This window comes from Nerophis lumbriciformis, linkage group LG08 (genome assembly GCF_033978685.3).
Source record: "Nerophis lumbriciformis linkage group LG08, RoL_Nlum_v2.1, whole genome shotgun sequence".
NCBI lineage: Eukaryota > Metazoa > Chordata > Actinopteri > Syngnathiformes > Syngnathidae > Nerophis > Nerophis lumbriciformis.
Window position 1 is genome coordinate 44,126,579 of NC_084555.2, and position 25,863 is coordinate 44,152,441.

The following is a 25,863-nucleotide window of genomic DNA, read 5'->3' on the forward strand; positions in this document are numbered from 1 at the left end:
CCCGCCTTCCGCCCGATTGTAGCTGAGATAGGCTCCAGCGCCCCCCGCGACCCCAAAGGGAATAAGCGGTAGAAAATGGATGGATGGGATATATATATATATATATATATATATATATATATATATATATATATATATATATATATATATAAAAATAAGAGAAATATTTTAATTTCAGTGTTCATTTATTTACACATATACACACACATAACACTCATCTACTCATTGTTGAGTTAAGGGTTGAATTGTCCATCCTTGTTCTATTCTCTGTCACTATTTTTCTAACCATGCTGAACACCCTCTCTGATGATGCATTCTGCTTTGTCTCCTTGTTGTGTGCGCAGTTGTGCACTGCACTCTCTAAAAGCCGTAGATGTTATTGTCACATATGCATGCACAGTAGATGGCAGAATTGTCCTGTTTAAGAGTGTCACAACATTGCTGTTTACGGCAGACGAACTGCTTTACGTTAGACGAAAACGTGACTGCTGTTGTTGTGTGTTGTTGCCGCGCTGGGAGGACGTTAATGAAAATGCCGAACAATAAACCCACATAAGAAACTAAGAACTCGACCTCGATCATTCTACAGTTATAACGTGATTGGGCAGGCATGCTGTTTATATTGTGGGAAAGCGGACTTGAAAACAGGCTGTCGACACGTCACTCAGGTCCGGCTGAATTTCGGGAGAAAATTTGTCCTGGGAGGTTTTCGGGAGAGGCTCTGAATTTCGGGAGTCTCCTGGAAAATCCGGGAGGGTTGGCAAGTATGGGCTATAGCGGTAGGCAAACCAGTTGTCAGCTAGCGATCAACACGCCAGTTGTCAACTACCAATATGCAGTGCTGCAAGCTAGCAATTAGCGCTCTAGTTACCAGCTAGCGAGTCGTCCGCCATTTGTCAGCTAGCGATTAACACACCAATTTGACAGCTAGCGATTAAACTACGGAATAAACTTAAACCATAAATATAGGGGCCACAGGTTTGAAACCCCCGCGGTTTGTGGTCGTGTTTACGACCTTTGAAGGCATTCCCTATTGTAAATAGGAGCTAGCTAGCGAAGGATACACGCGGCACGAGCAGAGGGGGGCTCGGCCCTTGTTGTGAATGAGGGCTAGCATGACGTCAGCAAAAGCAATGTCAACAATGCAGCTCCTGCAGGAGAAAAGGCGTCACATTCTACACACACACACACATTCTACACACACACACACACACACACCGACTGATGCCGACGTTCCAAGTCCTTCCTAATCTTGGAGCAGAGTTGGATTAACCAGGATGCAGCAGACGTACTTTTATGTGTGAGGAGCTACCGGGCGAGCGAGGAGAGGAGACAAGAAAACCCAGGAAAGGGGGTGAGTTTTGCCGCTACGTAACGTTGACAATCACGCTGTCGTCAGCTGGAATAAAAAGCCGCGCTTGTGCTCCTCGGGTCGTGTTGTTGTTGCAGCCATGCTTTTTTTTATATATATATATCGCGGTTCTTCTCCTCTTTCTTGCACTTTGGACGCCGACTGTTTTTCTTCCTTCTACTCCCGAACACGTTTATGTAGCCTGCGCGCTACAAAACCCCCAAAGTGTCGTTTTTAAAAAAAAATATTATTAATAATTTTTTTTATGAGTTATCTGCGTGTACTTCCTCTCTATAGTCGTTTTGTTTGTGTCATCGCGGTTTTTTTTCTTTCCTTTGAACAAGTCGGCGCGTGCTTGGTGCGAACAAACAAAGCGTCCGGTTAAAAGAAAAAAATATTAAAAATAAATAAATTAAAAAAATTGTGAAGTATGTGGAGAGATGCTGTCATTTGGAGGAGAAAGAGGGACAAAGGAGTCAGGGCGGCAGCCCTTCCGCCCTGCCCCCCTTATTCCCGCCCTCTGCCGCGGAACACTCGGTTCACACAACGGCCACAAGATTCCACAAATCGTCCCCCTTTTTTCTTTTTTTCTTTTTACTGCTTTGAGAGCAATATTTATTCATGAGGCCCTAATGATATTTAGTCAGGCGGTGCTGGAATATGAAATTGTTGTGCATGAACTTGCGTTGTTGTGTAACCCTTTGTTGTCCCGCTGAACCTCACAATGCTTCCGAGCATCAGAGGGTGATGGAGCCCATGAAATATTTAGCACAGCCCCTGCTGCAGATGTTCACCTCGTTTTTCTCGTGAGAGGAATAAATGCTCTGCCCCTTTTTGCAGTATCATAATCTGGACTAAATATTCACACTATTGCACACTATTGAAAGAAAAACAACACAACATAGCAGGGGTGTCCAACTCATTTTAGGCCACATGGAGGAAAAATTTACTATTTTACTGTTAAAATCACGGCACGATAACTTAAAAATAAAGACAACTTCAGATTGTTTTCTTTGTTTAAAAATAGAACAAGCACATTCTGAAATTGTACAAATCATAATGTTGTTAGGTTGTTGTTGTTTTTTTACAATTACCTGTTGCGGTTAATAGTATATATTCTTTATTTGTCGTTATTTATATTTTCTGAATAAATTATGTGTTGTTGGTGTTAATTTTCTATTATCATCATCATTATTTATTTTTATTCCTTGCATGAAAATGCATATACCGTATTTTTCGGACTATAAGTCGCAGTTTTTTTCATAGTTTGCGACTTATACTCAGGAGCGACTTATGTGTGAAATTATTAACACATTACCGTAAAATATCAAATAATATTATTTAGCTCATTCACGTAAGGGACTAGACGTATAAGATTTCCTCGGATTTAGCGATTAGGAGTGACAGATTGTTTGGTAAACGTATAGCATGTTCTATATGTTATAGTTATTTGAATGACTCTTACCATAATATGTTACGTTAACATACCAGGCACGTTCTCAGTTGGTTATTTATGCCTCATATAACGTACACTTATTCAGCCTGTTGTTCACTATTCTTTATTTATTTTAAATTGCCTTTCAAATGTCTATTCTTGGTGTTGGGTTTTATCAAATAAATTTCCCCAAAAAATGCGACTTATATATGTTTTTTCCCTTCTTTATTATGCATTTTCGGCCGGTGCGACTTATACTCCGGAGCGACTTATACTCCGAAAAATGCGGTATACAAGCCACGTACAGTTCACACTTTCATTGTTTTTTTGTTTCTTATACATTTCCATGATCAGAAAGGAGCAGATTGAAGAATAATATTCTTATATTTATCTGCCCCCTTTTTTAACACATTATTTTAGATGACTTTATCACTGTTCCCCTCCTTCCAACATACTTTTTAATTTTTTTTAAGCATTTTCACAATGACACGTCCAATGAAAATCAAAATTCAGTTTGATATAATGCCAGTTGTCTCTTTTTGTAATTCTTCTTTTTAACTTCAAAAATATTATTGCAACTTTTTAAGTCTTTCTTTAGAGAATTCCATCCTTTCACACCAGCAACAGACAAGCACATTTGTTTTAAATTTGTTCTATCAAATCTATCAAGGTAAGAAAATTATATCAAAATCAAATCACAGGATGTTATTTATGTAGTTTGATCATTTTCCTCGACTGATGTACTAACATCATGTGGTTCATTTTGTACATACCGGTATGTAGCATCATCTACAAAGATACAAAGAATTGCTATTGCGACATCCAGTGGACACATTTAGAACGGCTGTTTCTTATTCATAAGTCCCTAATAATATTTAGTCAGGCGCTGCTGGAATATGACATTGTTGTGCATGAACTTGCATTGTTGTCCCACTGAACCTCACAATGCTTCCGAGCATCAGAGGGTTAAGGAGCCCATGAAATATTTAGCACAGCCCCTGCTGCAGATGTTCACCTCGTTTTTCTCGTGAGAGGAATAAATGCTCTGCCCTTTTTGCAGTATCATAATCTGGATAAAATATTCACACTATTACAAGGAAAACAACACAACATACGCGTAGAGCAGGGGTGTCCAACTCATTTTAGATCGGGGGCCACATGGAGAAGAATCTACTCCCAAGTGGGCCGGACTGATAAAACCACGGCATGATAACTTAAGAATAAAGACAACTTCAGATTGTTTTCTTTGTTTGTTCTGTATATATATGTATATAGTATAATATTTATTCCAGTAAACAACACATTCTGAACATTTGTTCTCAAAACTGGACTGTGCACCTTACTTCCTTTTGCACTATTTTTCTTCCTTTTATTCCTATGTAGAGATGTCCGATAATGGCTTTTTTGCCGATATCCGATATTCAGATATTGTCCAACTCTTAATTACCGATTCCGATATCAACCGATACCGATATATACAGTCGTGGAGTTAACACATTATCATGCCTAATTTTTTTGTGATGCCCCACTGGATGCATTAAACAATGTAACAAGGTTTTCCAAAATAAATCAACTCAAGTTATGGAAAAAAATGCCAACATGGCACTGCCATATTTATTATTGAAGTCACAAAGTGCATGCCTCAAAACAGCAGCTTGGAATTTGGGACATGCTCTCCCTGAGAGAGCTTGAGGTGGGCGGGGTTGAGGTGGGGTGTTAGGGGGGGTAGCGGGGGGTGTACATTGTAGCGTCCCGGAAGAGTTAGTGCTGCAAGGGGTTCTGGGTATTTGTTCTGTTGTGTTTATGTTGTGTTACGGTGCGGATGTTCTCCCGAAATGTGTTTGTCAGTCTTGTTTGGTGTGGGTTCACAGTGTGGCGCATATTTGTAACAGTGGTAAAGTTGTTTATACGGCCACCCTCAGTGTGACCTGTATGGTTGTTGACCAAGTATACGAGGCATTCACTTGTGTGTGTGAAAAGCCGTAAATATTATGTGACTGGGCCGGCACGCAAAGGCAGTGCCTTTAAGGTTTATTGGCACTCTTTACTTCTCCCTACGTCCGTGTACACAGCGGCGTTTTAAAAAGTCATAAATTTTACTTTTTGATACCGATAATTTCCGATATTACATTTTAAAGCATTTATCGGCCGATAATATCGGCAGTCCGTTATTATCGGACATCTCTATTCCTATATTTTGCATATTTTGTAGACTGTCGCACTGATACTGGAGTTGCTTTTAATCTCATTGTACCTGTGTATAATGACAATAAAATAATTATATTTTTTTAAATAGTGAATTATATAGTGCTTTTTCTTAAGGAAAACAACACAACATACTCGTAGAGCAGTGGTGTCCAACTCATTTTAGATCGGTGGCCACACGGAGAAAAAATCTACTCCCAAGTGGGCCGGACTGGTAATGTCACGGCACAATAACTTAAAAATAAATACAACTTCAGATTGTTTTCTTTGTTTAAAAATAGTGAATTTGTGAATTGTATTTATATAGCGCTTTTTCTCGAGTGACTCAAGGCGCTTTACATAGTGAAACCCAAGATCTAAGTTACATTTTTAAACCAGTGTGGGTGGCACTGGGAGCAGGCGGGTAAAGTGTCTTGCCCAAGGACACAACGACAGTGACTAGGATGGCGGAATATTTGTAACAGTGTTCAAGTTGTTTATACGGCCATCCTCAGTGTGACCTGTATGGCTGTTCGTATGGAGGAAAAGCGGACGTGACGACAGGTTGTAGAGTACGCTAAAGAGAGTGCCTTTAAGGCACACCCCCAATAATGTTGTCCGGGTGAAAATCGTGAGAAGTTCGGGAGAATGGTTGCCCCGGGAGATTTTCGGGAGGGGCACTGAAATTCGGGAGTCTCCCAGGAAAATCGTGAGGTTGAAACCGATACTGTTAATTTCCGATATTACATTTCATCGGCCGATAATATCGGCCTGCCTGGACACATTTAAAACAGCTGTTTCTTTCCTTCAAAAATTTCAGGTACATTTTTATACTTAACAAACTCATCCCACGGGCCGGAGAAAATCTGTTCGCGGGCTTGATCCGGCCCTCAGGCCGTACGTTTGACACCCCTGGCGTAGAGTAATCACTCTTTTATGGCTGTTAATGGGTTCGGGACATGAGCGCGTTAAATTAAAGTCTGCGTAGTAGGAATCTTTCATTCACACAGGGTTTTCTACACCAAAATTAATCTATTTATTAAACTTCAACGTCATCTTCTTCTTCTCCAGATTTTGGCGCGCTCGACCTTCCACATTTTTCATCCGATTCAAACCTTTCCAACTTCAAATTCCCAGAATTCCCGGTCTTCCGGGACATTTTTGCCATTTAAAATTAACTGGCCATTTTTCAAACTTTCACCATTTCCATATTTTTCATCCTATTCATTACATTCAACCTTCAACTAGGGATGCCGATAAATGCTTTCAAAAGTAATATCGGAAATTATCGGTTTCAAGATTATCGGTATCGGTTTCCAAAAGTAAAATGTGTGACTTTCTAAAACGCCGCTGTGTACACGGATGCAGGAAGATGTACAGAGCGCCAATTAATCCTTTAAGGCGCTGCCTTTGCGTACTGGCCCAGTCACATAATATCTACGGCTTGACACACGCACTCGCGAATGCAAGCATACTTGATCAACAGCCATACAGTTCACACTGAGGGTGGCCGTATAAACAACTTTAACACTGTCACAAATATGCGCCACACTGTGAACCCACACCAAACAAGAATGACAAACACATTTCGGGAGAACATCCGCACCGTAACACAACATAAACACAACAGAACAAATACCCAGAACCCCTTGCAGATGCTTGTTTCCATTCAGAAAAATCTACCTCTCACACGTGATGACAAGAAGAAAAAGAATTAGCCCACTCTTTGAGCTTCATCTGTTGCACAAATAGACTAATAGTCTGGACTGAGTGAAGCTGTTTTATTTATGTGTTGTGTCTTTTTTCCCCATGCACTTTAAAGGATGGCTGTGTTTTCTACTAGTCTAGACTGAAGCAGTTTTTTATTTTTGTGCCTTTCTTGTTTTTATTTGCACATTTTTGTTACTCATACGAATATGTTAAGAACAGGGCAGATTGAGCCCAGTTTATAGTATACTTTGGACTGAAGCTGTGTGCCTTCATTGTTTTTGTAGTTGTTGTTTTGAGGCATGTTTAAAAAAAAAAAAAAGAACTTTGTGAATGTCAAAGTTAACAGTGTTTCCCATAGTTGTAGTGGGTATCAGAATTATTTCAGGGAGAGCATGTCCCACATTACAAGCTGCTGTTTTGAGGCATGTTAAAAAAAGAATGCACTTTGTGACTTAAATAATAAATATTGCAGTGCCATGTTGGCACTTTTTTCCATAACTTGAGTTGATTTATTTTGGAAAACCTTGTTACATTGTTTATTGCATCCAGCGGGACATCACAACAAAATTAGGCATAATAATGTGTTAATTCCACGACTGTATATATCGGTATTGGTTGATATCGGTATCTGTAATTAAGAGTTGGACAATATCGGAATATCGGATATCGGCAAAAAGGAAGAAAATGTTTGACAAACTTGTATTTTATCTCAGTTTAATAATTGCGTCAGCACTTAAGTGCCTGTTTGTATGTTTTGTCTATGTCGTAGAAATGGGGGTTGTCCCTTGCCGTCTGTTTTTCTGTAAATAACTTTGTCCGCTAGCGATCTAAACTAAAGCTTAAAACTTCTCTTTTTTCAAGTTCAAAAAAATTCCGGGATTTTCCAGAATTCCTGGTTTTCCAAAGCCCTATTTCCACCCTTTTTCCTGGCGACTACTCTTACCACATTTTTCAACCCACTTCAACCGTTCCACTGTCAAAATATTCCTCTTGATTAGGACAAAAAACTAAATTGTTTTTTAAACTGGAAAAATTCCCGGTTTTCCCGAAATTCCAGGAATTCCGGAGTACCATTTCTCAATTCAACATTTCTTGACCGATTTAAACAATTTCAACTCATTCAGACCATTCAAGTTTTTTACCATATACAATTTTTAAAAAATCCCGCTTTTCCCGAAATTCCAACATTTTTGGGAAATTCCCATTGAAATCAATGGGACATTTTTCAAAGTTCCACAATTTTCATCTGATTCAAACTGTTCCAACTTCAAAATATTCAGCCCGTTTGGGAAATGTGTACTCTACTTCAACAATTAATTTTTTTTTTCCAGGATTTCATTTCAACTTCAGCATTGGAGCATTCACACTTCAGGAATTGCCTCATCTAGTTATTAATCAAACACCGTATTTCTGAGGCTATAGCGCACACCGGTATGGTTTAGTTAGTATGAATTGTTTTAGTTATATTGTAAAACTTACAAACGTTGCTTGGAGTGATGAATGAAATCTAATTTCGAGCAGAAACCCTAAGGACAACTATACTTCTGGCACGAAACAGGAAGTACATTGTCAACCCACAGCACTTGCAGTGAGCAAACTCGTCTAAAAGATGGCGCCATAGCACAAACAATAACACACCTTTTCAGTGTCTGTCTGTGTTTTATGATAACTATTTGTTGAATATTAAACACTATTGCTGTTTAGCGGGAAACACATCCATAAATTAGCCGCACCGTTTTATTAGTCGCAGGACTCAAAGCGTTGGAAAAAAAAGTGGCGGCTTGTAATCCGGAAAACACAGTATTTTTCACCTTTGCTTCTCAGTTATTTTCTGTTACAACCCCCACCCCAGAGAAAAAAACATAATATCAGCTGTCTATAAAATTGCTAGAAGTACACCTCTGCATAACATTGTATCCTTATTAACACTGAATAAAATAAAAAATAAAATAAATGATAAATACAACTGTATTATTGATATCAGTATTGGATTATATCGGTTTGTGTCGAAAAATGTACGATACATGCTCCGATATAAACTTGACAGCCAGTTAACGTCAAAACGTCCTCCAATAAGCACACAAGGTTGGTCTTTTCTTCTATTTTAGTCAAGTCATTACCAAAAGGTAAACATGTTGGGCTATCGGCTACTAGGCATTAGCAGCTACACAACAGCTAAGCACACAATAACACACAAGTTAGACATACGTACATAGGGTTGAGTTTTTTCTTGTATTACAGTGAAGTAATTTGCAAAATGTAAACATGGTAGGCTATAGGTTACTACTGTAGGAGCAAGCAGCTGCACAACAGCTAAGCACACAATAGCACACAAGCTAGACATATGTAATAAATGTCCTTCATTGAACAATGTGAGAGTCTAAGACAGTATATTGGTCAAAATAAACCATTATCAAATAGTTATAGTTGCATATTACTTAACACATACAAAGTCTGCAAGGCAGTATTAGAAAGTTCATTCCAGGCGGTTAATAAAAAATAGTTTAGGGTTTTTCAAACCTAATATTGTTTTCTGTTTGACTCATGTCACTTGACTTTTGTTGCTTCAATTAATCATTTAATGAGTGTAACTACCATAAATTCCGGACTATAAGGCGTTACTTTTTTTCCTACGCTTTGAACCCCGCAGCTTTAAAACGGTGCGGCTAATTTATGGATTTTTCTTCGCAGACAGACATAAAGCTAATAGTTTTCATTAAACACATGCAAATACACTTAAATGTGGTGTTATTGTTTGTGCTATGGTGCCATCTTTTGGACGAGTTACCTTAGTCCAGATGCAGCTGGGTGAAGGCCTACAAATGTTCCTTGCTGTTTCAAGCTTTGAATCGGAACTACAATTGTTCTGTTTTCTAGCCGTCCATAGCGTTTCTACTCGTATGGATTCTTCATTCATCACTACAAGTGACGGTTGTAAGTTTTACAATATAACTAAAACAAATTATACTTGCTAAATGTGTGATGTCTGTAGGAGTGTTTTCATGCATATTTTTTTACGTGCTATCATAATGTAATCAGGCTAGTGTTGTTAGCATTAGCTAATATGCTAACATGTTTACAAGTGTTTGTGTTAGTATTATTAACTTACAATGGCATTCTTTTTGTATTGTTTCAGTCTCTTAAATTCACCAAAAACTTCACCGCAGAGTTTTTGAGTCTGTTTAGCTGATTGGACAGCTAGCTTTTTCAAACCCCATTAATAATAAACAATACAGTCGTCAAGAAAATAAGTTGTAATTATTATAGTGAATAAGACTATCTCAGTTTTAATAAGGTTCGAAAATGTTTATCAGTTATTTTTCTCGGTACTTTGTACATACCTTGAGTTTTAACAGTAAACTAGATCATATTAGTAAGCAATCTGAGTTTGTAAAAAATAACAAAAAAATGGTGCCAGGAAAATAAAAATATCGATCTCATCACTCTAGTATCCATCATATACTGATAGTACCCTTGGTATCGTCACTACCATTTCATGGATTGATCCGCCTGTGTTTATTAAGAACTTATTTCTTACTGTTGTTTGAAGCGTGCTTAAAGTTAAAGTTAAAAGTTAAAGTACCAATGATTGTCACACACACACTAGGTGTGGCGAGATTATTCTCTGCATTTGACCCATCACCCTTGATCACCCCCTGAGAGGTGAGGGGAGCAGTGGGCAGCAGCGGTGGCCGCGCCCGGGAATCATTTTGGTGATTTAACCCCCAATTCCAACCCTTAGCGGTTAGCTTAGCATTTATAAAGCCTTCTCCTACTTTGTTCTCTGTGTGTGACAGGTTTAGCCTTGTCCTCCAGTGATAACAACCTTGTCCTCCAGTGATAATAATACTTGATTCAGATATGTAAAATATTAAGACCTGTAGTTTATTTGCTGTTATTATTAGCTTATGACAGTGCTTCTCAATTATTTTCTGTTACGCCCCCCTCCACGCTCCACTGCAACTATAAATAGTATCATTTGTCTATAAATTGTTATAAGGACACCTCCGCATAACATTATATCCATATTAACATGAAAGAAAACAAAAAACAAATACAGATCAACTTGCAACAAAGAATAACTTTATTAATTAATATTTTGATATTAATAAAATATTAATATTGATATTAATGTTTTACATTGTTTTTTTTAGTCAGTAACAGAAAATATTTCAAGTACAATAATTTGCCTGAAATAACAAAAATCGTATTCAAACTATTGAACCATTTGATTCTGGGAAGAAAAAAAAAATTGATCCGCAAAATTAACTTAGGAGCATTATATATAAAACACTTTAACTAACGAAACAAAAATGAATAAAACAATTTGTGCTGACTTTTTTTTAATTACTCAAAATGAGGAAGTCAGGATTAATGGTTAAAATGAGCTCGTTTTGCAGTGCACAGCTTTTCGATGCAAGGTTCAAAGCATGATACTGATAAAGCATGTTCCCCGGGATCACATGTAACCCAGGCATAGCATCGCCAGCTGGCCCCTATTTGAGAAGAGCTGGCTCAGGGGTGCGGCTCCACACTGTGTATGGAGACACACATTTAGCTGCTAGCCACTTGTCAGCTGGGGTACTAAAAATAAACACAGTGTCAGCCAGAGGGGATCAGCATTTGTGATTAAAAGGCATATAAGGGCCTTACGTAGGAACGCAGACGATCATTCTGGCATGGTGTACATATTTAAATGTAATATCTGATTAATGCCCAATTGAAGTATTTGTATAAGAAGATGAATAACATGAAATAGTAAAAGCTCTAGGTATTATTTTTGCCTAACGTTAACACCATCAATGCAGCCCACTAAAATGAGCTTTGCAGCATCAGAAAACACATGATTGTCTTCTGCAATAATTAGCTATTAAGCTTTTACAAGCAGAAGGAAAAAGGATGAAAAAAAAATGCACAATGGCATGCAAACTCCACACAGAAAGACCCCGAGCCCGGGAATCTAACCCAGGACCTCCTTATCGTGAGGCACGAGCGCTAACCACTGTCACACCATGCTGCGTGTTTCAAAGTGAAATTATATCAGGTAAATTCATACAAGGGAATATACAATATATATCAACCAGCTGGAGTCCACTGACACTGTTTTTAACTACTGTATGATGTTGCCATGGAAACAGGGGTCTCTCATCTAATGAGTTTGGATGGCCCTTACATGCAGTAGTCTCATGTACGTATATGTGTGTGTGTATATATATATATATATATATATATATATATACAGAATCAATTTACACAAATTTGATTGGGTAAAAAAAGAGAGTTATCAATTCATAATAATGTAAAAGTAGAATGAATTCTTATTTTTTTTATGGTACTCTTGTGTGTAAAATGGAGAATGCCTTCTTTGTGGTTTCCATGGCAACCCTGGATGAAGCTATTTTAGCACGGACCAGCACAGACACAATTGTAAGGTACCTTTAGGGCAGCCTAAGAAAAAAAAATGTACAGTACATTAGAGCTGCAACCATAAAACAATGTATGAACATTTCATAGCACTGTTATTGATTTGATTTGATATCTTTTCATTTCAAATATGCAAAAAAAAACAAGAGCAAGCCTGATCCAATACAGTGCTATAGCCTTAACAGCCATTATAACAAAATGAAAACAGTGGAGAATAAAAAACGGAAAAAAATAAACAAAATGAGCAATAGACTTCCTTTTTTTTTTTTTTTTTTACATATTTGAAAAACAGTGAGAAGAAGTTTACACTTAATTGCGACCAAATTGTTATAGTTATGATTATTATCACGTTGAATGTGCTCAAAAAGTACATACACACACTGAAATCTTATACCAAGATGTATTTTTTTTAAACCTTAAATGTGTCTTAAATGTGTCTTAAAGGGGAACATTATCACAATTTCAGAAGGATTAAAACCATTAAAAATCAGTTCCCAGTGGCTTATTTTATTTTTCGAAGTTTTTTTCAAAATTTTACCCATCACGCAATATCCCTAAAAAAAGCTTCAAAGTGCCTGATTTTAACCATCGTTATATACACCCGTCCATTTTCCTGTGACGTCACACAGTGATGCCGATACAAACAAACATGGCGGATAGAACAGCAAGGTATAGCGACATTAGCTCGGATTCAGACTCGGATTTCAGCGGCTTAAGCGATTCAACAGATTACGCATGTATTGAAACGGATGGTTGTAGTGTGGAGGCAGGTAGCGAAAACGAAATTGAAGAAGAATCTGAAGCTATTGAGCCATATCGGTTTGAACCGTATGCAAGCGAAAACGACACGACAGCCAGCGACACGGGAGAAAGCGAGGACGAATTCGGCGATCGCCTTCTAACCAACGATTGGTATGTGTTTGTTTGGCATTAAAGGAAACTAACAACTATGAACTAGGTTTACAGCATACGAAATACATTTGGCAACAACATGCACTTTGAGAGTGCATTTAAATGTTTTTAAGCTAAATTATTGGTAAACACAGTTTATGTATAATCATTTACGTAAAACCGCGAGTAATGAATAAAGTTTTCATCAATTAATATATTCTGTAGACATACCCTCACCCGCTCTCTTTTCCTGAAAGCTGATCTGTCCAGTTTTGGAGTTGATGTCCGCATCTGCTTTGAGTGTCGCAGGATATCCACACATTCTTGCCATCTCTGTCGTAGCATAGCTTTCGTCGGTAAAGTGTGCGGAACAAACGACTGACCATTTCGTCGGCTTTCCCCACACCCTCGTATTTTGAACAAATTTCGTCCAATTTCTTGCCACTTTCGCATCTTTGGGCCACTGGTGCAACTTGAATCCGTCCCTGTCCGTGTTGTTACACCCTCTGACAACACACCGACGAAAGTGAGAAAATGGCGGATTGCTTCCCGATGTAACGTCACGTTGTGACGTCATCGCTCCGAGAGCGAATAATAGAAAGGCGTTTAATTTGCCAAAATTCACCCATTTAGAGTTCGGAAATCGGTTGAAAAAATATATGGTCTTTTTTCTGCAACATCAAGGTATATATTGACGCTTACATAGGTCCGGTGATAATGTTCTCCTTTAAATGTACCATGTACCATGAATTGGTTACGTGGTGAAAAACTTATTCGGGTGTTACCATTTAGTGGTCAATTGTACGGAATATGTACTGAACTGTGCAATCTACTAATAAAAGTTTCAATCAATCAATCAATATTGTATTTATGTTAGCATTTAGGCCAGCTAGCAATTAGGGCGCTAGCTGCTTCTCTAGAAAATGAGCAGTATCCCTGTGAGTTTATCAAGTGTGGTAATCAATAAGTGAGCAGAAACTCGACAGCACCGACTGGTGGTTCGGCTGACCTGGCAGAAGTCTCCTAACCGGAAAGTTGTGGTTTTATTTGTTCTCCCGCACGTTGTTGCACTAAACGTGTTACCAGTTTTGTCCAGGTAGTGTTGGTATTTGTTATTCATTCAGTGTAAAACGCTGCCACTGAGCTGCCAATCCGTCTGGCTGGGTTGGCAGCGATTGGTGCAGACACAAGGCAGATGGTGAGATGATGCTCAGCTGTTTTGGACCCTGCTTAAAGCCCCATTGTCCAGGCAGGGGTCGCTAAGCTGAAGCTAAAGCTGTTGTTAGCTCAGAGAGTATTATTGAGGCCGAGGTACACAGCTGATCTGTAAACAGAGTCAAAGAAACACGGCAGAACCTCTGAGGTTCCTCAAACGCTGATCAACCTAGGGGTGGGGGTCAGCAACCCGTGGCTCCATGGAGCCTTTTCAAAAATGTATGGAATTGGGAAAAAAATGGGGTGAAAAATGTTTTTTGATTTAATATAGTTTCTGCAGGAGGACAAACATGACACAAACCTTCCTAATTGTAAGAAAGCCCACTGTTTAATATTTCTGTGCTTCACTGATGAGAGTATTTGGTGAGCGCCGTTTTGTCCTACTAATTGCAGCGGCCCTTGAACTCACCGTTGTGTTTACATGTATAACTTTCTCCGACGCTGCCACAGAAATACGTGTGTTATGCCACTCCTCCTTTGTCTCATTTTGTCCACCAAACGTTTTATGCTGTGCGTGAATGCACAAAGGTGAGCTTTGTTGATGTTATTGACTTGTTATGGAGTGCTAATCAGGAATATTTGGTCAGTGCATGACTGCAAGCTAATCCATGCTAGCATGCTATTTAGGCTAGCTGTATGTACATATTGCATCATTATGCCTCGTTTGTAGGTATATTTGAGCGCATTTAATTTCCTTTACTTATGTCCTCTGTGTATTTAATTTAGTTTTGTTTCCATCCATCCATCCATTTTCTACCGCTTATTCCCTTCGGGGTCGCGGGGGGAGCTGGAGCCTATCTCAGCTACAATCGGGCGGAAGGCGGTGTACACCCTGGACAAGTCGCCACCTCATCGCAGGGCCAACACAGATAGACAGACAACATTCACACTCACATTCACACACTAGGGCCAATTTAGTGTTGCCAATCAACCTATCCCCAGGTGCATGTTTTTGGAGGTGGGAGGAAGCCGGAGTACCCGGAGGGAACCCACGCAGTCACGGGGAGAACATGCAAACTCCACACAGAAAGATCCCGAGGCCGGGATTGAACCCAGGACTGCTCAGGACCTTTGTATTGTGAGGCAGACGCACTAACCCCACTTCCACCGTGCTGCCCCTTGTTTCATGACACATTATCTGTACGTAATATTGGCTACATTTCTGATAGTTGTTTGTGCGCCATGTTGTTCCAAACCACAGCAAACGTTACTCAGCTTGCATAAATTGTTATAAATCCATTAGACACACACATGTTAATATTTGGTTACATGTCCCTTGGCAAGTTTCACTGCAATAAGGTGCTTTTGGTAGCCATCCACAAGCTTCTGGCAAGCTTCTGGTTGAATTTTTGACCACGCCTCTTGACAAAATTGGTGCAGTTCAGCTAAATTTGTTGGTTTTCTGACAAGGACTTGTTTCTTCAGCATTGTCCACACCTTTAAATCAGGACTTTGGGAAGGCCATTCTGAAACCTTAATTCTAGCCTAATTTAGCCATTCCTTTACCACTTGTGACTTGTCTTTGGGTTAATTGTCCTTTTGGAACACCCAACTGCGCTCAAGACCCAACCTCCGTGCTGATGATTTTAGCTTATCCTGAAAAATTTGGAGGTAATCCTCCTTTTTCATTGTCCCGTTTAAAGCACCAGTTCCATTGGCAGCAAAACAGGCCCAGAGCATAATACTACCACCACCGTGCTATACGGTAGGAATGGTGTTCCTGGGATTTCTCCCCCAAACATATTGCTGGGTATTGTGGCCAAACAGCTACATTGTTTTTTCCTCTGACATGACATGGACAAAGATAAGACCTTCTGGAGGAAAGTTCTGTGGTCAACAAATTTAGCTGAACTGCACCAATTTTGTCAAGAGGAGTGGTCAAAAATTCCACCAGAAGCTTGTGGATGGCTACCAAAAGCGCCTTATTGCAGTGAAACTTGTAACCAAATATTAACATTGCTGTATGTATACTTTTGACCCAGCAGATTTGCTCACATTTCAGTAGACCCATAATAAATTCATAAAAGAACCAAACTTCACAAATGTTTTTTGTGACCAACAAGTGTGTGCTCCAATCACTCTATCACAAAAAGATAAGAGTTGTAGAAATTATTGGAAACTCAAGACAGCCATGACATTATGTTCTTTACAAGTGTATGTAAACTTTTGACCAAGACTGTATGTGGTTTAGTGGGACAATATACACCAAACCGAACAAAAAACGTGTCACAAAACCGATCCGAACCGTAGATTTTGTAAACCGTCCCCCGCCTCAAAATGTTCTTTTTCCATGTACCGAGACTAAATGTTGTTCTGAATTGTTTATTATGTACAGTAGGTGAACACAAGGCTGTTTATTACTTTTTCTCTGATGAATGTGGAGCAAATCCTATCAGTTTTGTTGTACAGTATGTGGGTGTTTACCAGCCCACGTGTGTACTCTCTGCTGCCTTGCAAGGGAGATGAAATAATCCTCTCAACACATCGTCTTCATGACTCATTTGGTAACTGGAAGCACACACGTGTTTAATGTCTTACCTTTTTTTTTGTAAATGTGTTCTAAGATTTCTAGCAGAGCACAAAGTGCAGGTTAGGGTCCCAACGCTCTGGAGTGCTTACATACGCATGGGTTCTAATGCAGGACAGGAAGTACGACACATAAACAAAATTAATCAGGTGTTTTTTTTTCAGAATAAAACACTCACTGTTTAAAAATAGCTTACTTGCTGGTGTTAAAAACACAAACATTTGGGAAAAAAAGACAAATCCAAGCAACTACTTTGGTTCGATCTTCTATCTTTTTCTGTACTTTTGTGTGTTTGTGTGGTTTTAGAAGGTAATTGTTTAATAAACACATATATTTTATTATATTCACACTTAACAGTGAGCTGATGATAATAACTGTGCTGTCCAGATTTCTTAGACTTCAGAGTCTCATTCGCAAGCATGTATTCATTTCAGTTTGGCCGTAGTCAGAAAGTAGTCTTGCTTGAAAATATTGTACGTACGAAGCCGTGAGAGGGCGAGACATACCGTGTAAAATACGTTGGAAAGTTGGCGCCCTCAAGGCATCTGTGTAAATTAGGGATGTCCCGATCCGATATTTGGATCGGATCGGCCGCCGATATTTGCAAAAAAATGCGTATCGGCAAGGCATGGGAAAATGCCGATCCAGATTCAGTTTTTTAAAAACTCCGGTCCGTGTTTTCCAACGCACCGATTTAAATAATACATTCCACTTTTCTGCTGCTCCCTAATTTCCGTTCCGCATTTTCCAGCACAACTTCAACACATCCACAGGTCTGTGGATTCTCACGCAGTTGCTTTTAGCTGCTGGCATTACACGACAGGCTCTTCTCACTCTTTCCTGTGTCTCCCTCTTACAGACAGCGAGCGCACCTTCTTACACACGTCACATACTGTCACGTCATACGTCACATACGTATGCGCCCTCTCCCAGCAGAGAGCGAGGTAGCAGCATGGCTAACGTTAGCTGTGATGCTAGCGCAGCCGCTAAGGTACGCGCCTGCTCAAGCGTCCTCTGCGCACGGCAAATCTATGCCACGCACAAAATCAAATAAAAAAATAGGCGCATAACAATTTTCGACACACGGACACGACAGAGAAAACAGTTTTCGTCATCATTGTTCAAATATTGTAACGTCTGTCGAGACGCTTATCTCCATTCGGTGCCACACGCCCACACCATCAAAATGCCGATGCAAACATTTCCACATCAACACCGTATGAAAAAAATAGTGATTTTTTTTTTAGTTGTCATTTCCCTCTCTGCATGAAAGTTTAAAAGTAGCATATATTAATGCAGTATGAAGAAGAATGTTTTAATGTAGACACATAGAATCATCATACTGCTGTGATTATATGCATCAAGTGTTCATTCAAGGCTAAGGCAAAATATCGAGATATATATCGTGTATCGAAATATGGCCTTAAAATATCGCAATATTAAAAAAAGGCCATATCGCCCAGCCCTAGTTCAATGATGCCATTTCTGTTTGTCATGTATAATTTTGTCTATTTTGTGTTTATCCTTGAATAAACAGGTCAGTTTCTTGTTACCAACCATTGTGTATTATTCAAACTCCCCTAATTCAGCTGGCTAGTTGTTATCAAGAGTACTAAAACCCTTTTCAACATGATTCTGACAACTAAGTAGGCTAAATAACTTTAAACTTTAATACATGCTCGGATAGGCCAGTAGCGGTATCGGATTGGAAGTGCAAAAACAATATCGGTATCGGATCGGAAGTGCAAAATCCTGGATCGGGACATCCCTAGTGTAAATGTGCCCCTTTAAGAACTGTGTGTTTGCAGCTTGCTAACAGTTACATTTTTCAAAGCAAAAAATATAACAAGAACAGTATTTGTAGTTTACAAGTTGTGACGTCATCGCTCCAAGAGCGAATATTAGAAAGGCGTTTAATTCGCCAAAATTCACCCATTTAGAGTTCGGAAATCCGTTAAAAAAATATATGGTCTTTTTTCTGCAACATCAAGGTATATATTGACGCTTACATAGTTCTGGTGATAATGTTCCCCTTTAAACTATGGCCTGGAACACTCAGGGAACTGTGGCATAAAACTAGCAAGACTTACTTGGCAAGGCATGAGACAAACAATAACGCCAGGACGACTGACTGGCAAAGGCAGGCATAAATAATGTCTCTTGATTAGAGCCAGGTGAGCGTCCCGAACACGAGCGGCAGGTGAAAATCATAAGTAGCCGTGGCAACCAAACCAAACTCAGGTGTCAAACAGGGACTAAAAGAGTCCAAAACTAACAGAACATAACAAAAACATGATCCGGATCACGGATCATGACAGCAAGTTAAAACTCTACTATGCAAATCAATCAATCAATCAATGTTTATTTATATAGCCCTAAATCACAAGTGGCTGCACAAGCCACAACGACATCCTCGGTACAAAGCCCACATAAGGGCAAGGAAAAACTCACCCCAGTGGGACGTCGATGTGAATGACTATGAGAAACCTTGGAGAGGACCGCATATGTGGGTAACCCCCCCCCCCCTCTAGGGGAGACCGAATGCAATGGATGTCGAGTGGGTCTGACATAATATTGTGAGAGTCCAGTCCATAGTGGATCCAACATAATAGTAAGAGTCCAGTCCATAGTGGGGCCAGCAGGACACCATACCGAGCGGAGACGGGTCAGCAAGCTGAAGCCATTTATCAACAACACCCAGAAACGCCGCCGGCTTCGCTGGGCGCGAGCTCATCTCAGACGGACTGATGCAAAGTGGAAAAGTGTTCTATGGTCTGACGAGTCCACATTTCAAATTGTTTTTGGAAACTGTGGACGTCGTGTCCTCCAGACCAAAGGGGGAAAAAAACATCTGGATTGTTATCGGCGCAAAGTTCAAAAGCCATCAACTGTAATTAAAAAAATAGACGGTATTACTAACCGTCTGGAATTTTATCATGAATTATCATTATACCGTTTATTGTTACATCCCTAATCCATTAACAAGTAAAAAGTCAAGGGCGGTCACGGCATGTTGTTGCCACAGACGCTGGTCAATTTTTTTAGGGCATTACGGCGGTTGCCGCGGTTAAATGCGAGCCCTGCCCACCACAGTTTGAGAATCACTGGTCCATGCAGTATATATCGATATCGTTTTATCGCCTAGCCCGAACATCTTGTAATTTTACGCATCCGTAAAGCACTTTAAATGACACACTGTGCTCTATAAATAAACTTGCCTCGACTACTCGTCACTAAAATAATGGATAGCTGCAGCCCTCGTGGATATTCTCTCTTTGGATTTCTTTTCCCAACTAGGTCATGCTACCTAAGTAGTGCTAAAAAAAAAAAAAAAAAGTCTTGATTCCTTATTTATGATTCTTGATTCATCCTAAAATGTACTCTCGCACACAAGAGTGCATGCATTCATTCACTCGCTCACATGTTTACCGCCATGCGTCACACCCGTGCATTCCTTCATCCACATGTTGAGCACCAGCACTGAATAAAACATGGCAAATATATCATGAGAATAAGACATAATCAGGCCAGATGAGATGCAGGAAAGTAGGACATGTAAAAAACCAGAACACCCAACTACACCCCCTCACCCACACGCTGGGTGAGTTATTAGTGTTTATTCATTCATTCATATTTGTGTCCTGTCGTCTGCTGATGGGTGTTCCTGTGATAAATACATTTTGTGTGCCTTTGCGGCCACGTTGGCACGTTTGTCCACGTCTCCGAGGTTGAATGATAGGCTGCCGGGAGACCAGCAGGCCAAATTAGTGACGGACAGCCGCCACCAAAGGGAATACTGGCACGACCCGGAGGGAGTTCCTACTGCTCTGCTTTCGTCGAAATCTCGGCCTGTTAAATGATAGCCTTTCCAAACGTGGTAGTAACACAAACATGCACACACACAGTATTTCACACTAATGACACCTGCCGTGACAACCAGACCAACTAGATAAGTCTGTTTTGCGGCCTAAAGTGCCTAAATTCCAGGCAGTTGCGGCAAAAGTTGCAATGTTTCGAGGCCTGCTTTTGTTTCGCATAGAGCACAGGTGTCAAACTCAAGGCCCGTCACATCATTTTATGTCGTTTGCCACATCATTTAATGTGGTCCACCAAATCATTTAAAGGAGTCATATTTATGTGCATATTTGCAACACTAACTAAAGGTCTACAGCACATTTGTCAAACTCAAGGTCCAGGGGCCGATCTGGCCCTCCACCTCATTTAATGTGGCCCGTCACATCAGTTTATGTGGTCCACCACATTATTTGAAGTCATACTACAAAACCAGTAAAGTTGGCACATTGTGTAAATGGTAAATAAAAACAGAATACAATGATTTGCAAATCCTTTTCAACTTATATTCAATTGAATGGACTGCAAAGACAAAATTTAATGTTCGAACTCAGAAACTTAATTTTTTTGGCAAATAATCATTAACTTAGAATTTAATGGCAGCAACACGTTGCAAAAAGGTTGGCACAGGGGCATTTTTACCACTTGTGTTACATGGCCTTTCCTTTTAACAACACTCAGTAAACGTTTGGGAACTGAGGAGACCAATTTTTGAAGCTTTTCAGGTGGAATTCTTTCCCATTCTTGCTTGATGTACAGCTTAAGTTGTTCAACAGTCCGGGGGTCTCCGTTGTGGTATTTTAGGCTTCATAATGCGCCACACATTTTCAATGGGAGACAGGTCTGGACTACAGGCAGGCCAGTCTAGTACCCGCACTCTTTTACTATGAAGCCACGCTGTTGTAACACGTGGCTTGGCATTGTCTTGCTGAAATAAGCAGGGGCATCCATGAAAAAGACGTTGCTTGGATGGCAACATAAGTTGCTCCAAAACCTGTATGGACCTTTCAGCATTAATGGTGCCTTCACAGATGTGTAAGTTACCCATGCCTTGGGCACTTATACACCCCCATACCATCACAGATGCTGTCTTTTGAACTTTGCACCTATAACAATCCGGATGGTTCTTTTCCTCTTTGTTCCGGAGGACACGACGTCCACAGTTTCCGAAAACAATTTGAAATGTGGACTCGTCAGACCACAGAACACTTTTCCACCTTGCATCAGTCTATCTTAGATGAGCTCGGGCCCAGCGAAGCCGGCGGCGTTACTGGGTGTTGTTGATAAATGGCTTTCGCTTTGCTTAGTAGCGTTTTAACTTTCACTTACAGATGCCGCGACCAACTGTAGTTACTGACAGTGGTTTTCTGAAGTGTTCCTGAGCCCATGTGGTGATATCCTTTACACACTGATGTCGCTTTCTGATGTAGTACCGCCTGAGGGATCCAAGGTCACGGGCATTCAATGTTAACGTGCAGTGATTTCCCCAGATTCTCTGAACCCTTTGATGGTATTACAGACCTGAGATGGTGAAATCCCTGAATTCCTTGCTATAGCTAGTTGAGAAATGTTGTTCTTAAACTGTTCGGCAATTTGCTCACACATTTGTTCACAAAGTGGTGACCCTCGCCCCATCCTTGTTTGTGAATGACTGAGTATTTCATGGAAGCTGCTTTTATACCCAATCATGGCACCCACCTGTCCCCAATTAGCCTGTTCACCTGTAGGATGTTCCAAATAAGTGTTTAATGAGCATTCCTCAACTTTATCAGTCTTTTTTGCCATTTGTGCCAGCTTTTTTTGAAACATGTTGCAGGCATGAAATTGCAAATGAGCTAATATTTGTAAATATTTGTTTTGCAGCTTGAACGTTAAATATCTTGTCTTTGCAGTCTATTCAACTGAATATAGGTTGAAAAGGATTTACAAATCATTGTATTCTGTTTTTATTTACAATTTACACAAGGTGCTAACTTCACTGGTTTTGGGGTTTGTATGATTGTGAAACTCAAGATCAGATCTGGCCCTCCCCTTCATTTAACGTGGCTTGCAAAAGCCTTGAAACAATATGCTTCAATAAATTACTAAATCTTTTCTTGCCCAATGTATTCGTTCTTTGCATTTTGACAGGAAAAAATACATGTATTGCATGCAATAGCTTTTAAGCTTTAATATTATCTAATAATGCAACAAATATAATACCATCAAACTTTTTGTTAGTTAAAATATAATAATAATAATAATAATAAACAGTTGCTTGACCTATAATTTCAAAGCAAGTTATCCAGCAAATTGTACAAATGATAATACATTTTACAGTAAAAAAAACTGACACCTCAGAGTTTTACTGTAAAAAAAACTATAGTCATTACAGTAAAATGCTATTAAAGTTACCATAGATATCCCTGTAAAAGTTTGGCGACTGAGCTGCCAGTGTTCTGCTGTTTCTGTAAAAACTATATAATAATCAAATGCATAGGTAACTGTATTATAATATCAGGAGTAAGGATGATGTTTGATAAGAAATTATCGAGTTCGAGCCCATTATCGAATCCTCTTATCGAACCGATTCCTTATCGATTCTCTTATCGAATCCAGATAGGTTGTTGTATATGGAAAAAAACACAATATTTGGTTTAACAAAAGCTCACTTTTATTTTACAAGAAAAAAATAAAATGAAAAAAATAAATAAATATTGACTGTTACCCCCCTAAAAAATATATATATATATATATATTGACTCTTGTTACTCAAAGTATATTAAGTAGGATTTTTCAGAAAAACAAATATATACAGTAACACAAAAACAACCTGTCTCTGTGATCACTATAGGTCTATAAATAATAATATAGTGTTAAATAAAATCAGTCCCTTGGCACAAAACTGAAAATAATACAGCTCTCCAAAAAGTGCACTTCTGCTGCTATTGGAACATACTAACTACACACACTGACACTAAGAAGACCACAGTCATCAGTCAACAATTATTTCCCCCTTACATGAGAGCGAAGCCTGACAATAATTGCATATTGCCTGTTCTGCCCTCACTATACGTGTAGAGGTTATACAGCTTGGCAGACAGCTAACAAACAATCCAAAGCAGATTAATCCATTTAGGCTCTTTATTGTTGTTGATCTTGCTTTGTCTTTTCCTGTCTTTGCTTTTGTCTTTCACTGGACTGTTATTTTTTTTTTTTAAACTGAAATACACACAATGACAAATGTATAAGCTATGTGATTCAATAAACATACTGAAATGTAATACACAATATGTAAATATTAGCTTCACACAAATATACAGTACTATCATAAAACAAATACTTCTGTGTTGAAACTATTTCGATGGTGGAAATACACGACTGGCAGCCATTTTAAGTCCTTAAAACATCCATTGAAACAGTGCACAAAAATCTTTTTTCAATAAACATATTAGTATCAAACTTAAACACTTTCCACCTTAATATTGAGTTACATAAACAAGTTAAACAGTTTACTTACAGACGTATCTTTTCCAAGGCTTGTAAGAGCTAACACAACTTGTCTACTTCTCAATTGTCTCAACCCGGAAGTGCCCAAACTAATGACGCGTAGTATTGTCATATCGCCACAAGGTGTCAGTAAGAGTCTACAATCAAATGGGCATAACATTGCAGGTCCCTCAGGGCATTTCCTGAACGTGGGAAGGGATTCGTTTCAGGGATTCGAATAAAGAACCAACTCTTTTTCTTTACTATAGTGGCCTCGATAAAGGGATTCGAGTCCATGGAATCGGTTCTTTTCTTATCGAACAACCGGGAGAATCGATTTCGAACATCATCCCTAATCAGGAGCTGAATGAATCCTTATACATTTATATTCATAAATTATTCACTGTAAAAAGCGGCCCTCTAAGAGCAGCTACAACTGCAATATGGCCCTCATCGAAGACCGGTTTGACCCCAATGCCAGGAGCATCCCAGTATTTAAGACGCACCCACCAAATATTAGAAGAACGGTAAATGGTAAATGGGTTATACTTGTATACCGCTTTTCTACCTCCAAGGTACTCAAAGCGCTTTGACACTATTTCCACATTCACCCATTCACACACACATTCACACACTGATGGCGGGAGCTGCCATGCAAGGCGCTAACCACGACCCATCAGGAGCAAGGGTGAAGTGTTTTGCTCAAGGACACAACGGACGTGACTAGGATGGTAGAAGGTGGGGATTGAACCAGGAACCCTCAGGTTGCTGGCACGGCCACTCTCCCAACCCGCGCCACGCCGTCCGTATCAGAAAAAATATTTGACACACATTAGCCGCATCGGACTATAAGCCGCAGTTATTGAAGTAAGAAAATGTGTTAAAAAAATTATGCAAGTTATTACCTTTGTTACCTGGCGCTATCTGGCAAGCGTGCTAACTGTTAGCATTTCTTACCAAATTTGCTCTTTCAAGGTTCTAATTGACGTTAGAACGTGCTTGGCTTGATGCGGTCAGATGCGAATAATAATTTAGGTGTGATATCTGATGAAGATATGGTCTGGGGGTGAAATAATCCTCAAGGGTATTATTTTCAGTTGGTTGGCCACAGGGTGTAAAGGCAGTGTAGTACATTTCAGGAGCCTATTCGAAAGCCATGAATCAGCAGAACGCTGCCCCTTTACTACCCGCTAACACACACACACACACACACACATCCAAGGGTGGAATGAGACTGACAGACTGCGCGGTCAGCAGTCTGCATGGCTCTTTATGTGCAGCAGCAGGGAAAGGAAACACAAGAAAAGCGTTGGGATGGATCAATGCGGATGGCTGCGTTACATTGATGTTACAAGACGAGTGTCTTTGTGCTGCACTGACTATAAAACATCCGTCATGTTTATCGATATCAACTGTTTGCACTCGCGGACGCAGCGAACTGCACAGCGTGGAATTACTCGCCAATGAGGGGCGCCGCGTCTTTGTTTTGCGCTGGTGCGGATCATGACACAAACGATAACGTCGGTTGTTTGCTTCAAGCATTAGCCGGTTAGGATGATAAAACTACTGTTACATAATTTAACTCATATTTAACCGTGTAATGTAGTACAAATATCTTACAGTAATAAACATTTTACAGTACATGTAATACCAATATGTTACATGTAATACACATTTTACAGATAATTCACTTACTCACAGTACATTTAATGCTGATAGCTTACATGTTATGGGGCGGCGTGGCTCAGTTGTTAGAGTGGCCGTGGCGTCAACTTGAGGGTTCCAGGTTTGATTCCCGCTTCCGCC

At 39.6% G+C, this 25,863-nt stretch overlaps 1 protein-coding gene across 1 annotated transcript in view; it reads left to right on the forward strand.

The window, feature by feature from the left end:
• Positions 1-1,178: 1,178 nt before the first annotated feature.
• LOC133611838 (transcription regulator protein BACH2-like) overlaps positions 1,179-25,863 on the forward strand; it is a 49,873-nt gene continuing 25,188 nt past the window's right edge. Inside the window, exon 1 of the mRNA XM_061968983.1 lies at positions 1,179-1,354. The gene's annotated coding sequence lies outside the window, so the exon portion shown is untranslated. The remainder of the gene's footprint in view (positions 1,355-25,863) is intronic.